The 13559-nt window shown below is 39.7% G+C and overlaps 1 long non-coding RNA gene across 1 annotated transcript; it reads left to right on the top strand.

The window, feature by feature from the left end:
- The first annotated feature begins 4416 nt into the window (after positions 1-4416).
- On the top strand, positions 4417-10063 carry LOC131382321 (uncharacterized). The gene is made up of 4 exons (XR_009211709.1): positions 4417-4540; positions 8333-8610; positions 9280-9344; positions 9993-10063. It is a non-coding gene; the product is annotated as an uncharacterized LOC131382321 (long non-coding RNA).
- Positions 10064-13559: the final 3496 nt, after the last annotated feature.

The raw sequence follows: 13559 nt of genomic DNA, 5'->3' as shown, positions 1-13559 counted from the left end.
TTCCTCAGGCTGATAGCTAGGTTTGGGTGGGGAATGCAGTTTGAGAAGGTACTAGTCAGGAGGGAGGGGGTGTAGGAAGAGAGTTCATATTTAAAATTCCTTCTGTTGAGGAATTCAATTTCAAAAAGCCCAGAGTTCTGCTATATATTGGCAGAATACAATTAGTCGGCTGGTCTAATGTTGGGTCGGGACTGCCATTTTAACAGAATACCTTTCTCCAAAGACAGCCTTTAGCATTCTTTGACAAATGTCTTTAAAGAAATCACTTTCATTTTGATTTTTTTTATTAGTTAACATGCAGCGAAAACTTAACTCTTGGTTTACATCTGTAGATTCTACTAAAAATTCAATCTGTTATCCACATCAGATCACATCTCTCTAAGAGAGAGGTTCTTTGCCCTGGTTGCACATTGAATCACCTGGGGAACATAAAAAATTTCCAACGTCCTGGCCACACCTCAGAGCAATTAAATCAGACCCTCTGGGAATGGGACCCAAGCATCAGTACTTTTTCATTATTTATTGTTAATTTTTGTAGGGATGGGCTCTTGCTATGTTGCCCAGGCTGATCTCAAACTCCTGACCTCAGGTGATCCTCCTGCCTCAGCCTCCCAAAGTGCTGGGATTACAAGCATGAGCCACCAAACCCAGCCGGCATTCTGGAGTCCAAGTTGAGAACCACTGCCTAAAAGTTGCTACCTGAAGGCAATAATTTGCCTGAATGCTACACTCTAAGCTTCGTGAGGGCAGAAACTGGTTTGTTTACTCTCATTCATCCTCAATGCCTGTAATACTTCCTGACCCATAGTTGGAGTTTAACGAATATTTATTCATTAAATGAATTAATGCTTGTTCAGAATTTCATTAAGATGTAGATCAAGAAATGCTCTGCCTTTTGCCTGGGAGTGATGTTGGAAATCCTTAATCACTTATACGGCCATGACACTTGATCAGAGTGTTAGAGGCCTCTATGTTCCCTGAATCCTTAAATTACAGGATCATGGGAGGTTTAGTGTCCTGGTGGAGGGGCCTCATTGGCCAGGACTGTCGGGACACTTTGGGGAGATCAGCACAATAGCTATTTACCAACTGGAATGAAAGCATTTTAATATTTTAACAATAGGTCCAGCTGTCACAGCCGTGGGAGAGCAGGCTACCATGGTTTACATTTTGATTGTTCTACTGTTAACGGGATTTCCTAGTCAGAAAGGCTATATGTGTTATAGCTGTATGTGTTCTGTTGCTGTCTTACCTCTCGGACTTCGCCTTATATCACTCCCCTGACCCTCTTCTCAGCAACACTGGCCTTCTCTGTGTTTCTTCAACACGGCCAAGCTCCTTCTTGCCTTAGGGCCTTTGCTCTTGCTATTCAGTCTGCTGGATTATTTGCCCAATGGGAGGAGCTGCAAAGTCATGTTACAAGGGGCATAGATTCAAAGAAGGGATGGCAGTAGCCATTTCTGTTACTCTACCACGTGGCCCCTTCATGTAAATGCTCAGCATCTCAGATTTCTTCTTCATCCCTCTTTTCCTCTCCAAAATGCTACTTGGGTATAATAAAGAAAAAATGTCACTTGTGTGGCATGATAGTCTCAGAGAGAAAAAGGTGTCCCTTCAGTTTCTCTTGGATCGTCTCTGGTCTTAGCTAGAGAGTGCTTAGTCCCAGCTGCCACTTGCAGTTGAGCTTCAGGCTCCATCCCTGGGTGTTCTGCTCATGTTTGGTGCTGATAGTTATGGCTGTTGAAACTTGGGATAGTTATTTTTGTCTTGACTGGGTCTAGATAACTAGGACTCATATCCTTCTCCTTGACATTGCAGACACTAGAAGCTTTTGCATTTAGGTTTATAATTCAGCTAATGTTAATATTTTTCAAATTACTTACTCAGATTTACCAGCATTGAATTACCTTAACTTCCTTGTTCAAAATCAGTTGAATATAATAAATGTGTGGTCTATTTCTGGACTCTCTAATCTGTTCCATTAATCTATTTTTGTATCTACCAATACCACACTGTCTTGATTGCTGTACCTTTATAATAAGTTTTGAAATCAGGTAGGATGAGGTTCCAACATTATTCTTTTTATTGCTTTTACTTAGGTCTTCTTTAATTTCTGTCAGCAATGTTTTATAGGTTTTGGTACATATGTCTTTGCTGAATTTATTCCATACATATACATTTAATTATGTATAGATGCACAATCACATTTTAGTGCTACTATAAGTGCCAGATTTTGTGGCTAAATATATGTAACACAAGACTTATCATTTTCACCATTTTAAATGTACAGTTCGGTGGAATTAAGTGCATTTACATTTTTGTGCAACCCTCACCCACACCCCATCCCCAGAACGGTTTGTTTCCTAAGCTGAAACTGGACCATGAAACACAAACTTCCCAATTCTTCAACCCTGGCAACTACCATTTTACTTTCTTTCTCTATGATTTTGACTATTGTAAGACCTCATATAAGAGGAATCATACAGCATTTGTTCTTTTGTGGCTGGCATATTCTACTTAGCATGGTGTCTTTAAGGTTCATCCATGTTATAGAATGTGTCAGAATTTTTTTTTTTTTTTTTTTTTGAGATGGAGTTTCGCTCTGTAGCCCAGGCTGGAGTGCAGTGGCGTGATCTTGACTCACTGCAAACTCTGTCTCCTGGGTTCAGGCAATTCTCCTACCTCAGCCTCCCGAGTAGCTGGGATCACAGGCACCAGCCACCACCCCTAACTAATTTTTGCATTTTTAGTAGAGACGGGGTTTCACCACATTGGCCAGGCTAGTCTTGAACTCCTGACCCCAGATGATCCGCCTGCCTTGGCCTCCCAAAGTGTTGGGATTATGGGCATGAGCCACTGTGCCCAGCCAGGATTTCTTTTTTTTTTTTTAAGGCTGAGTAATATTCCATTGTATGTATATACCATATTTTGTTTATCCTTTCATCTATTGATGGATGCAACAATATTGAATTACCATCTATTGATGGAAGCAACACGGGTTGCTTCCACCTTTTGGCTATTGTGAATAATGCTTCTATGAACACAAATGTACAAATATATGCTTGAGTCCTTGCTTTCGATTCTTTCAGATATATATTTTAAATGTGTGTGTGTGGGGGGGTGGGTAGGGGAAGGAGTGTCACAATCCAGCTGGCTGGGGACCTGGATAGAACAAAAACAGAGAAAAGATAAATTGGTCTCTGTCCTCCTGGAGCTAGGATATACTCTTCTCTTGCTTTTGGACATCAGAACTCCAGGCTTATCCAGCTTTTGGATTCCAGTATTTACACCAGTGGCCCTCCGGGTTCTCAGGCTTTTAGGCTTTTAGGCTTGGATTGAGCCATACTAATGGCATCCTAGGGTCTCCAGCTTGTAGATAGCCTGTTATGGGACTTCTCAGCCTTCAGAATTGTGTGTTCCAATTCTCCTAATAACCTCCTCTTTATCTATCTATCTGTCTGTCTGTCTGTCTATCTATCTATCTATCCATGTACCTATTTATCTATCCATCCTATTTCTTGTGTCTCTCTAATTCAAACTTCAGTTTACATCCCTGTAGCAGCCACTTTCTATTAGATATCATTGGGTCTTTCCCCAGACATATGCAGCCTAGCCTTCAACCAATAACCCAAGGAAGACCCACACGGACTTTCCCCTACCTACTTCACAGCCAGACAACTTTATTCTCTCTAATGCCCTTTGTTCTTTCTGATGCTCTCAGCTCACATTTCATCTCCTTGCATTGTGGTCAGAAAAATGGTGCTAAGCAAAGAGCCAGGGTGAATATGGGTTAAAGCTTACAAAGCTTAGGTGTTTCCTTTTGCCAAGGAGTATATATATATATACATTATAATATATATAATATAAATATATATATATATGTGTGTCAAGGACCCATATTTTTGTTATCTTTTCCTTCTGCCACTTTCCTATGTGTTATGTTTTCAACTTTAGTTTATTGTCTTACGGTTGCAAGGTGGCTGCCACTGCTCCAGACATCACATCCTCACATAGGTGTTTTCTAGGCAATAAGAAGGAATAGGTCTCTTTTCCATTTATCATTTTATCAGGGGGAAAAGCCATATCCAAAGTCCTTCCAGAAGACTTACTTAATGTTTCTTTGGCCAGAAATGAGACTCTCCCAAATCAATCACTAGCAAAGGGCAATGGATTCTTTTCTTTTCTTTTTTCTTTCTTTCTCTTGCTTGCTTGCTATGGTGTCACCCTGTCTCTAGGCTGAAGGGCAGTGGTGTGATCATAGCTCACTGTAACCTCAAACTCCTAGGGTCAAGCGATCCTCCCACCTCAGCCTCCCTAGTAGCTAGGACTACAGGTATACACCACCACAACTAACTAATATTTTTTGAATTCTTTGTAGAGACAGAGCCTCACTGTGCTGCCGAGGCTGATCTTGAACTTCTGGCCTCAAGCAGTCCTCCTGCCTCAGCCTGCCAAAGAGCTGGGATTATAGGCATAAACCACTGTGCCTGCCCTGGCTGGGCAATGGATTTTATAGACCAATAATGATACAACTTTTGAGGTAAGGTGAAAGGCCCTTATCTTTCTGAGGTAAGATATCTTTAAGGTGAATTTCGTTGTTCGTTTTGCTATCTGAACAAGATTAAGATTTTATAAACTAATAAAGAAGAAAAAATGGTTTTTGAAATAGCAACCAACAGTGATTGAATAGTAAGGCTTCTCAACCCAGATATGGAAATTTGTGAAGCTCGTATTACAAATAAATTAATAGAATAACATGTTACCTTTGACATCTTATTTCACCTATCAATCCTGCTCATGGCAGCCAAACTTATCTTTCTGAAATACAGATTTGACCATGCTAGAACTTTGCTCAAAAACTTTGCTGGCTGCCTATCGCTACAAAACAATCTCCAAAGCATGGCATGCAGTGCCTTTGGGATCTGTCTCCATGTTACCTTTTCAGTATTATCTTTTAGTGTAATCCCTCTCTGCCCTTGTCAAACATTTGCCCTTCCTCTGACATGCTATGCATTCCTGTGTCTGTTATTGCTGGCAGTGCCTTTGCTCTCCTTATTTATTCCTCAATCCACCATTCTTTGGAGACCCAGCTGAAATGCCACCTCTTCCATGATGCCATTCACAGTATTTCCAATTGCAACTGATCTCTATTATCTCTGTGCTCCTATTTGTACCTACCATGCTCCATTGTAGGATATTTAGTGGCAAATGTGTTTAGATTCCATTTTACTCAATTGTGTATCCTTACATTGCCTTCTAGAGGGATGGCAGATACACAGCACAGAAGCCACAAATCCTTATTTGTGAGCCCATGGAAGATGTTACTATATGATTACAATATGATTTTCCACTAAGCCTAAATGTACATCAAGGCATCTCAGGACATTATCAATTTATTAACAACTGCTTCTGGCAGTTATTATTAGTGGATTACATGAAATCCACATTCTATCTCTAGCTACATTTATGGCCTTGTTCATAATCAAAGCTTAATGCTTTGGTTAGTTGAAGTGAATTTCACTACATAGATTCCATGATTGGTTTCCACCAATGACTACATTTATTTGGGAGATGGTAGAAATCTAGAGGATTATAATGCTATAGCATTACAGCATGTGGTGGAGCAAACCACATGGAAGAAATGTGCTAGTAAGAGAAATAAGTTCTTGCCAAAGGGAGGCCAGACTGTCAGACCTTTTTATTTTTTTTCCTTAAGAAACCCACCAGGAAACCTTGTTATTTTCTTGGTTTAAAATCCAAGAATTAGATAAAGGTATACATCAACTTTGTAGGCTATGCTCTGAGAATCTCATGGGTCAAGGGAAGGAGTGAGAGTGTTTCTGAGTGTCACAATCCATTTTATTATTATGGGTAAACTTTTATCAGACATGGTTGTAAGATCCCCCCTTGGGAACAGCAGGTATCTACAACCAATAAGATTTTTTAAACCATACAGACATAAGTCTAATGTTCAGAAGTCAGTTTGGGAAATGGCAGAAAAAGCAGGGCTTTTTTAAAAAAAGATTAGGTCCGTTTTGAATGTTTATCTTTTTTTTTTTGAAACTATTGTAAGGCTGCACTGTTCAATATAGTAGCTGTTAGTCACATGCAGGTAAATTTAAATTAATTAAAATTAAATTAAATTTAAAATTTAGTTCCTCAGTCACAGGAGGCGCATTTCAAGTGCTCAACTCCACATGTGGTTAGCAGCTACTGTATTGGACAGAGCAGATACTGAACATTTCCATGATCACGGAAAGGTCTAGTGGGCAGCACTGTTCTAAGGTCTCCTATAAAAGACTTGAACGCCTGTGAAATGTAGTTTAGGGTTTTTGCAGGAGTTTTGGCTTCTATGCACCAATTAGATTCTTTAGTATTACCATTAATTATATTATGTAACTTTCAGTGAAAATTATACCCAAATCAGTGCTTTTCTCTTTAGAGGTCTTTCTGTTTATAGTCTCATTCAAGATAAATATCCAGAAAGTATTTACAGTTAGAAGCCTGTGTGGTAAGCAAGATTCTGTTATTTATTTTTTGTTGTTTCTTTGTGGTGGTTAATGTCTTACCTGATCCATAGAGTTGCTTTTTGCAACCCTCTGCATACTAAGTTGGCTATGTACTGTTTGGTTGTGTGAATGTAAATTGCCTAGGATTTTGCCTTACTAAGGAAGATACAGAGAATTCAATCATTAAATAAAAGGACTATTGGGAAATAATGTGCCATAAGGCTCCTAACTATTCTGGAATACTTTTATTCTTGCTTCTCTCTCTTAAATAAAAACTACTGTCTATAGAGAGATGCATTAAAAATAGGCCACATACAATATGGTTAAAGCTTCCACGTTAGTTTTAAATGGAGTTCATTTGAAATGAGTTAATCTAGGTTATGGTGGTTATTCAATATAAAGTTCATTCTTTGTTACAATTCAAAGCCATATGTTTACTTCATTTATTCCTGTAAAGACTAATTTTTTTATTTAAGTAAGGTCAAATATGAATATAAAGAAATAAATGTGTTGGGGCTTAGGAGTTAAAATCTCATTTTTCTTTCTACCCCTATGGTTCTACAGATTATTAGCTTTCCTTGTAATTTCCTATTAAGGTACCTCTTTGAATAAAGTCTAGATGGGCTACTTAGGATTCATATGTTCTCTTTATCCACATGACACTGAGGCTGAAAACTTGGTATATATTTGTAACAAATGAACCAAAATCTTCCCTTTTCAGCTTTATCACTGTCATGACAAGTCCTTTTCAGAGACAGCTGTATTGAGGTGGTAAATCACGTGGCTGAGTTTGAATCCAAGCTCCATCACTCCCGGTTGTACGGAACATAAAAGTTACTTAATGTTGTGTACTTCACTTCATCTCAAAGATGAGTTTGATTTCCAAACCTCCATCATCATAATAAATAGTGATATTATTTTTCAGTTGGGTTCCAAGTCTAAAATTCATTTTTCTTTCTGACTTAAACTTGTAAATTTTAAATGAAATTTATGTACAGTGAAACACAGATCTTAAGTATACAGTCTGATGGATTTTGACAAATGCATACACCATGTAACCCACTATCAAGATATAGGAGATTTCTATCTCATCAGTATGTTCCTTTCACCTTTTCCCAACCAGTCCCCAAAACATCCACATGAGGCAATCACTATTTTGATTTTATGACTATAGCTTACTTTTATCTGTTGTGGAATTTCATGTAAATGGAATCATAAGCATGTATTCTTTTGTATAAGACTTTTTCCATTTTCTACTAATTTTTTTTGTTTTACTTTCTACTATAATGTTCCTTCCATTTACATTTTATGTAGGATACCTGTCTTTAACACATTGAAAAATCATGGGTAGAGAGGTTAATTTTAAAAGTCTAAAAGAACGGCTTGGTGTTTAGGAAATGGCTTTGGAATTCTTAGCTACATGACCATGTGAGTTTCAGCAAGTTACTTAAACTCTCTGAACCACACATCACTTTAACGTGATTGTTATATTTACCTCACAAGTATTTTTTATTAGGATGAAATAAAATCATGTATGTGAAGTAACCCCACTTGTGGGCGCTAAAAAATTGTCAATTCCCTCCTCTTTTAGGCCAATAAATCTTATAGTAGTAACCAACCTGTCGTTTGTCCATTTGTGACTGAGCACGTAGCCATCAGTTACAAAGAACATATGACTATCGGTGCTTAGTAGGCTCAAGTCAAGGTTTTTCTCTTATACAATTACAGTTTATATTTATTTACCCCTTATTTCTGTTTATTAGCTCACTTAATCTTCATTGCATTTCCTATGAAAAATAGCTGGTATTATCTTTATTTTACAGATAAGGAAACCAAAACTCAATGTGGCTAGCTTGTCTAGAATCTCCCAAAGAGTTAGTAGACAATGAAGCCAGACGCTGGCACCAAAGCTTGCACTTTTAATGAGGCAATGATGAATCAATCCCCTGAGGTAGAGACAAGGATGACCAAAGACCCTCAAGTTTGCTGCCACTGCTCTGCACCCAGGAGAATTTCCAGTACAACTTGGGGAACCAGGAACAGGCTGGACAGATGTGTGCATTCTCCAAAGCTCTCCATATGTTTTCTGTTGCCTGCTCAGGTAGTGCTTGGCTGTGAATTGACTATGGTCCAATGGCTCCTTTGTTGTTCACTTACTCATGAAAAAGTGTGTGCTGTTTTGGCCATTTATATATGCCAGAGACTATTCTGGGCACTGGAAATATAGCAATATGCAAAATAGACCAAAAAATTCCGGCTCTAATGGAAGTGACATTCTAAATGGGGAAGATGGACAACAAGTGAATGAACAAACAGGTCCCTTTACTTATTTAATGTTGGGGACAATAAGTACTTTAGAGAAAAATAATATAGGGAAGAGGAACCTGCAGTGACAGAACATGGTATTTATTCTTCTAAATTGGGTGGTGAGGGAAGGCCTTAATTAATTTGGGGAAATGATAAGGTAAAGGACATGAGGAATGAGCCACACAGATGTGGAGTGGATTGGGAGAGAGTGTGTTCCTGGCAGAAAGAAGAGCAAGTCCAAAAGCACTACGTCAGGAGGCATCTTATAGGAATAGTCAGGAAGCCAGTGACCCTAGTGCACAGTGAGCCGGGGGAGAAGAATAAGTGGGGCGTGACAGGGGCCAATCATGGAGGGCCTTATTTGACATTTAAAACAATTTGGCTTTTATTATAAGTGAGATGCAAAGCCATTAAAGAATTCTGAGCACAGAAGGCACATTAATTTGACTCATATTTTTTAAAGGATCGTTCTGGCTTCGGGGTTGAGAACGGACCATAGGAAGGCAAGGCTGGAAGCAGGGAGACCAGGTAGGAGGCTGTTGCAGTAACATAGGCAAAAGATCGTGTTGGTTTAGACCAGATTAGTAGTAGAAGAGGTCATGGGAGGTGGTTGGATTCTAGATATGACTTGAGGCTCGAGCCAATAGGATTTGTTGACAGATGGGTTGTGGTTTGTGAAAGAGTGACCGAGATGTCGGGGGCTTTGTCCTGAGTCAGTGGGATGGAATCACTATCAACTGAGATGGGGAAGGCAGGGAGAGGAACAGTTCTGCGAAGGAACAACAGGATCCATTTTTTGGACAAGTTGATAGGAGATGCCTGTTAGACATAAAGTGGAGATGTTGGGTAGGTGGATGAATATATGAGTCTAGCGTCTGGGACAAAGTCTGGGCTGAAGATCCAAATTTGAGGAATTGTCAGAAAAGAGAGATTCAAAGCTAAAGGCTAGATAAGCATACCTAGAGTGGGGGTGTGTTGACAGAAAAGGGAAGTCCAGTTAGAGTCTCTATGGAACTGATAAAATGTAAGTTAAAATAAAAATTGTCACTCAGGTTTTCACAAAAGTTATTGGAGAGCTTTCATTCTTACTACCGTTTAATATTTTCATTATATTTCTAGCTTATTACTCACTCAGTCTTTTCCTTACTAAACAGGTTCTTATCATTTTATCTTTAGGATGAAAACCAGCCCTGCAGGCCACTTGTTCCAGATCTCTCACAGATTATTGGGCACTGAAGTTATAGTTGATCTCTTTTTGAAAGTACTCTCCACTCTTCAACTCTTTGTAGGTTAAGAGAAAGCCAAGGAGGCACAAAAACAAGTATTTTCTTTGGACTCTAGGGCTTTATCAATGTGAGGAACAGAGTTTATTTCAAAAAACTTCTGCTCTCTTGTGAAAAGTAAAGAGAAGAAACATTTTGACTGTTTTGTTAACCTGTGACCTTGAGAACTGCCTTCATTTTATAACTGGAGAAGCAAAATCCTATTTCGTTGAAATGTGAATGGACAGAAATTATCCTCCCACTATCCTAGATGCAATCATATAATTTTCAGGTTGTTTGAAAAAGTCACCCTAAGAGTCATATAAAGATGAAATGAGAGATAAAATACCCGGAAATGTTTTGTTCCAGTTACTGTGGCTGCATAACAAATCACCCGAAAATTTAATGGAATAAAACATTTATTATACTCTGTAATTCTGTGGGTAATGAATTTGGAATGGGCACAGCATGAATGGCTTGTCCTGCTCCACAGTGCCTGGTCATCAGATGGAAGACAGAAGGGCTATGCACTAGAATCATCTGAAGGTTCACTCACTCACTCGATCAGCAGCTGCTTCTAGGTGCCAAATGGAGCCACAGTTCCTCTCCACGTGGCCTTCTCATGTGGTCTCTCTGCATGGACTAGTTTGGACTAGTTTGCCACCGTGCTGCGAGTTAGTCCAAAGGTGAGTGTGCCCTAAAGGGTTAGTTCCAAGGGTGAGTGCCCTAAAGGAGAGCCAGTGGGGCACTGTGTGCTTTGTATGGCCTAACTTCAGAAGTCATACAGCATCACTTCTGCTGTCCTCAATTGGTAGGGACAGTCTCAATCTCACCCAGGTTCAGTGGAAGCAGTAAAGGTTCCACAGTTCAGTGGCACGAGCATCAACCACATTGGAAGCAGAGCATGTAGATGGGATATACAGATTGGCGCAGTCATCTTTGCAAAAATACAATCTGCCAAAGATTTAGTGACTATCAGGAGCATAAACTATTAGATTTGCAGTCTTTTGCCTGGGAAGCAGAGAGGAGATAAACACCTCTGAGAGACTGGGTGAGGTAAGAACTTTTAAATTGATTTTAGAAATATCCTTTTTAAATTTTTTTGAAAATTTTTGGATTCCTATTCTGCAGACCATGAAAATGCTGCTTTGCAAAAGGTCTGTCTGTATCTCAGGTTCGCTGTTTCATTAGGACAGCATTTGTACAGAGTGTTGCTGTATGACAAGCTTCTCACAAGGGCACAAGGAAGTGACATATTGTGGAGATGCAAACAATTACTGAAAGCCCTTGAGAGTGTGCAGGTATCACCCACAGGAGAGCAGAGAGAAGCTCTCCTGTAAAGCTGACCCCTTCCCTGATCAAATACTAGTGAATTCCCCTACCATATCCTTTGCTTAACATCTACCAATTTCTCTCAAGGCATGTGCAAAGAGAATCAGACTAAATCATACCCTTTATCTCTGTAGACTGAGATCTAGGGAAACAAGCTTGTCTTTCTCCACGTACAAAGTCAGTGCCATGGACCCATTTTTAGAAGTGATGGGTGGTTTGGTCTCTGTTAGATGACAAACTGAAAAGATTCAGAATTTCTAGATAAAGACTGAGAGAAAAATGATTGACATTATTGGTGTTATAAAGGTTCAGGACAAAGTGAACACAAATATGTGAATAAAATTTGGGGAATTATTAGTATTTGACATGATTTCTAATTCCCAAGTAGTGAATATGCTATGAGTGGAAACATCAGGGTAATGTTTCTGGCTTTGCCCATATACAGTCCCATCAGGGGAAATTCTAGGCTCCCCACTAACCCTCTTGAACAAGATGACACCAAGCAGGAAGAAAGCTTTTTAAAAATAATGAGTGCCTAGGTCATAAAATATTAATGTTGATCTCAGTGCTTAATGCAGTTTGAATGGACCGGAGTTTTGCAGTTTTCAAAGTATCATACAGCTAAGGCAGAGCTTTATTGATTGATTTTTATCAGCCTCTGTATATTGGAACCTTAGAACGTTGGACTATCAAGTTCCTACAAGTGTTGGGATTTGGCTGTTTGAGTGGTTGCAGGGGCAGAGGCATCCAAGGTCAAGGAGGGTGCTATGAGAGCATTGTAGGGTCCAGGCTGACTTGATAAAGGCTGGGAAGTATTTGGGGGTCTGGGAAAGTGAGAGAACCAAGGATAGAGAAGTTAGTTTTCCTAGGAATGGATCACCTCATGGAGGCACTGTTGAAAAGATCTGGAAGGAAAATAGCAGTGGGAGGTTGGGTTAGGGATGAGGAAGTCCAGACCAGTTCCAAGATAAGATTAGAAGAAAAAAAAGAAAAGAAAAAAGAAAAAGATGACCTGGGTCAGAGGTGGAGAACTTACATTTTGATTGCTGGGAGATCATGTGAATTTTGTGTAACTCAAACTCTCAAACAGAATAATAATTTATGTAGTAGGGTAAGTCTCTGGCTTATGTGGTAGAGGCTTTTAGTGCTTACCCTATCCTGTTCACTTCTCTTCTCAGCTCAGTGGAGGTTACTCTTGCCCTTCCATCTTTTGTTTGGATGGAGTCATGTAACTAGTCTGGCCCCTGGGTTGAGGGCAAAAGTGATGTGTGAACCAAAGTATTTATGGTGTTATGTGTTGGTGTTATGACCTACCACTCCTTTTCCTCTGCTATCAGAAGCTGAGATATTCTAGATGACAGAGACTGCAATAGTCCAGGTGCTAGAGTGAGGACAATATGGAGCAGAGAGTCCCCACTCATAGACCTGCTGATGTGAGATACACATCTTCTATGGGCAAGAAATAACATATTGTATTGAGCTACTGAGATTTTGACATAGTTTATGACCTCAGCATAACTTATTCTGAAAGACACAATTCAGTTGTGCATGTATTATACTATTATTTTCTATAATTTATTTCACTTGGCCATCAAGTCTGCATCTCATTAGAGGCTGGCCAGGGAACTTAAAATGTGCCAATTAATGGTAACAGTCTCATTTTATATGCATATTCAAGCTCTCAGAGTTTCATCCCTGGACAACATAGTATCTCGACATAGAGGGCAGCTCATTTTTCCTTGTGGCAGAGGGGAGAAGAGGGCTTTATGCTCTTGCTGTTCCTTGGATACCCTGCTGGCTTCAACTGCAGAAGTTGATGGCTAGGACTGCTGCTGATTCAGTTCTATCTAGGTTCTCCTAGCAAGGCCTAGGTCCTCAGCTAGGTCCTCAGCTCTCAAGTCTCAGCTAAGCCTTATCCAGTATCCTTGCCCAGGATGTCCACTCCATGGCCCATGTCCACCCCATGGAGTTACTTTTCCATGGCCTGGTAATCTTTACTCTCAGCTACAATTTTTGTGCCCCTCATTGGCCTGTGGGCATGTCTGAATCCTGTTTTTATTACATTCTCTCTATCTTGTATTTCTATCCTTTCATCGTCCACTCCCACTGCCTGAGCTAAGGAGCAGAGGGATGGAAGCACTGGCCCCTT

This window comes from Hylobates moloch, unplaced genomic scaffold, assembly GCF_009828535.3.
Source record: "Hylobates moloch isolate HMO894 unplaced genomic scaffold, HMol_V3 SCAFFOLD_22, whole genome shotgun sequence".
Taxonomy (NCBI): Eukaryota; Metazoa; Chordata; class Mammalia; order Primates; family Hylobatidae; genus Hylobates; species Hylobates moloch.
This window is presented reverse-complemented; position numbering and strand designations above follow the sequence as displayed.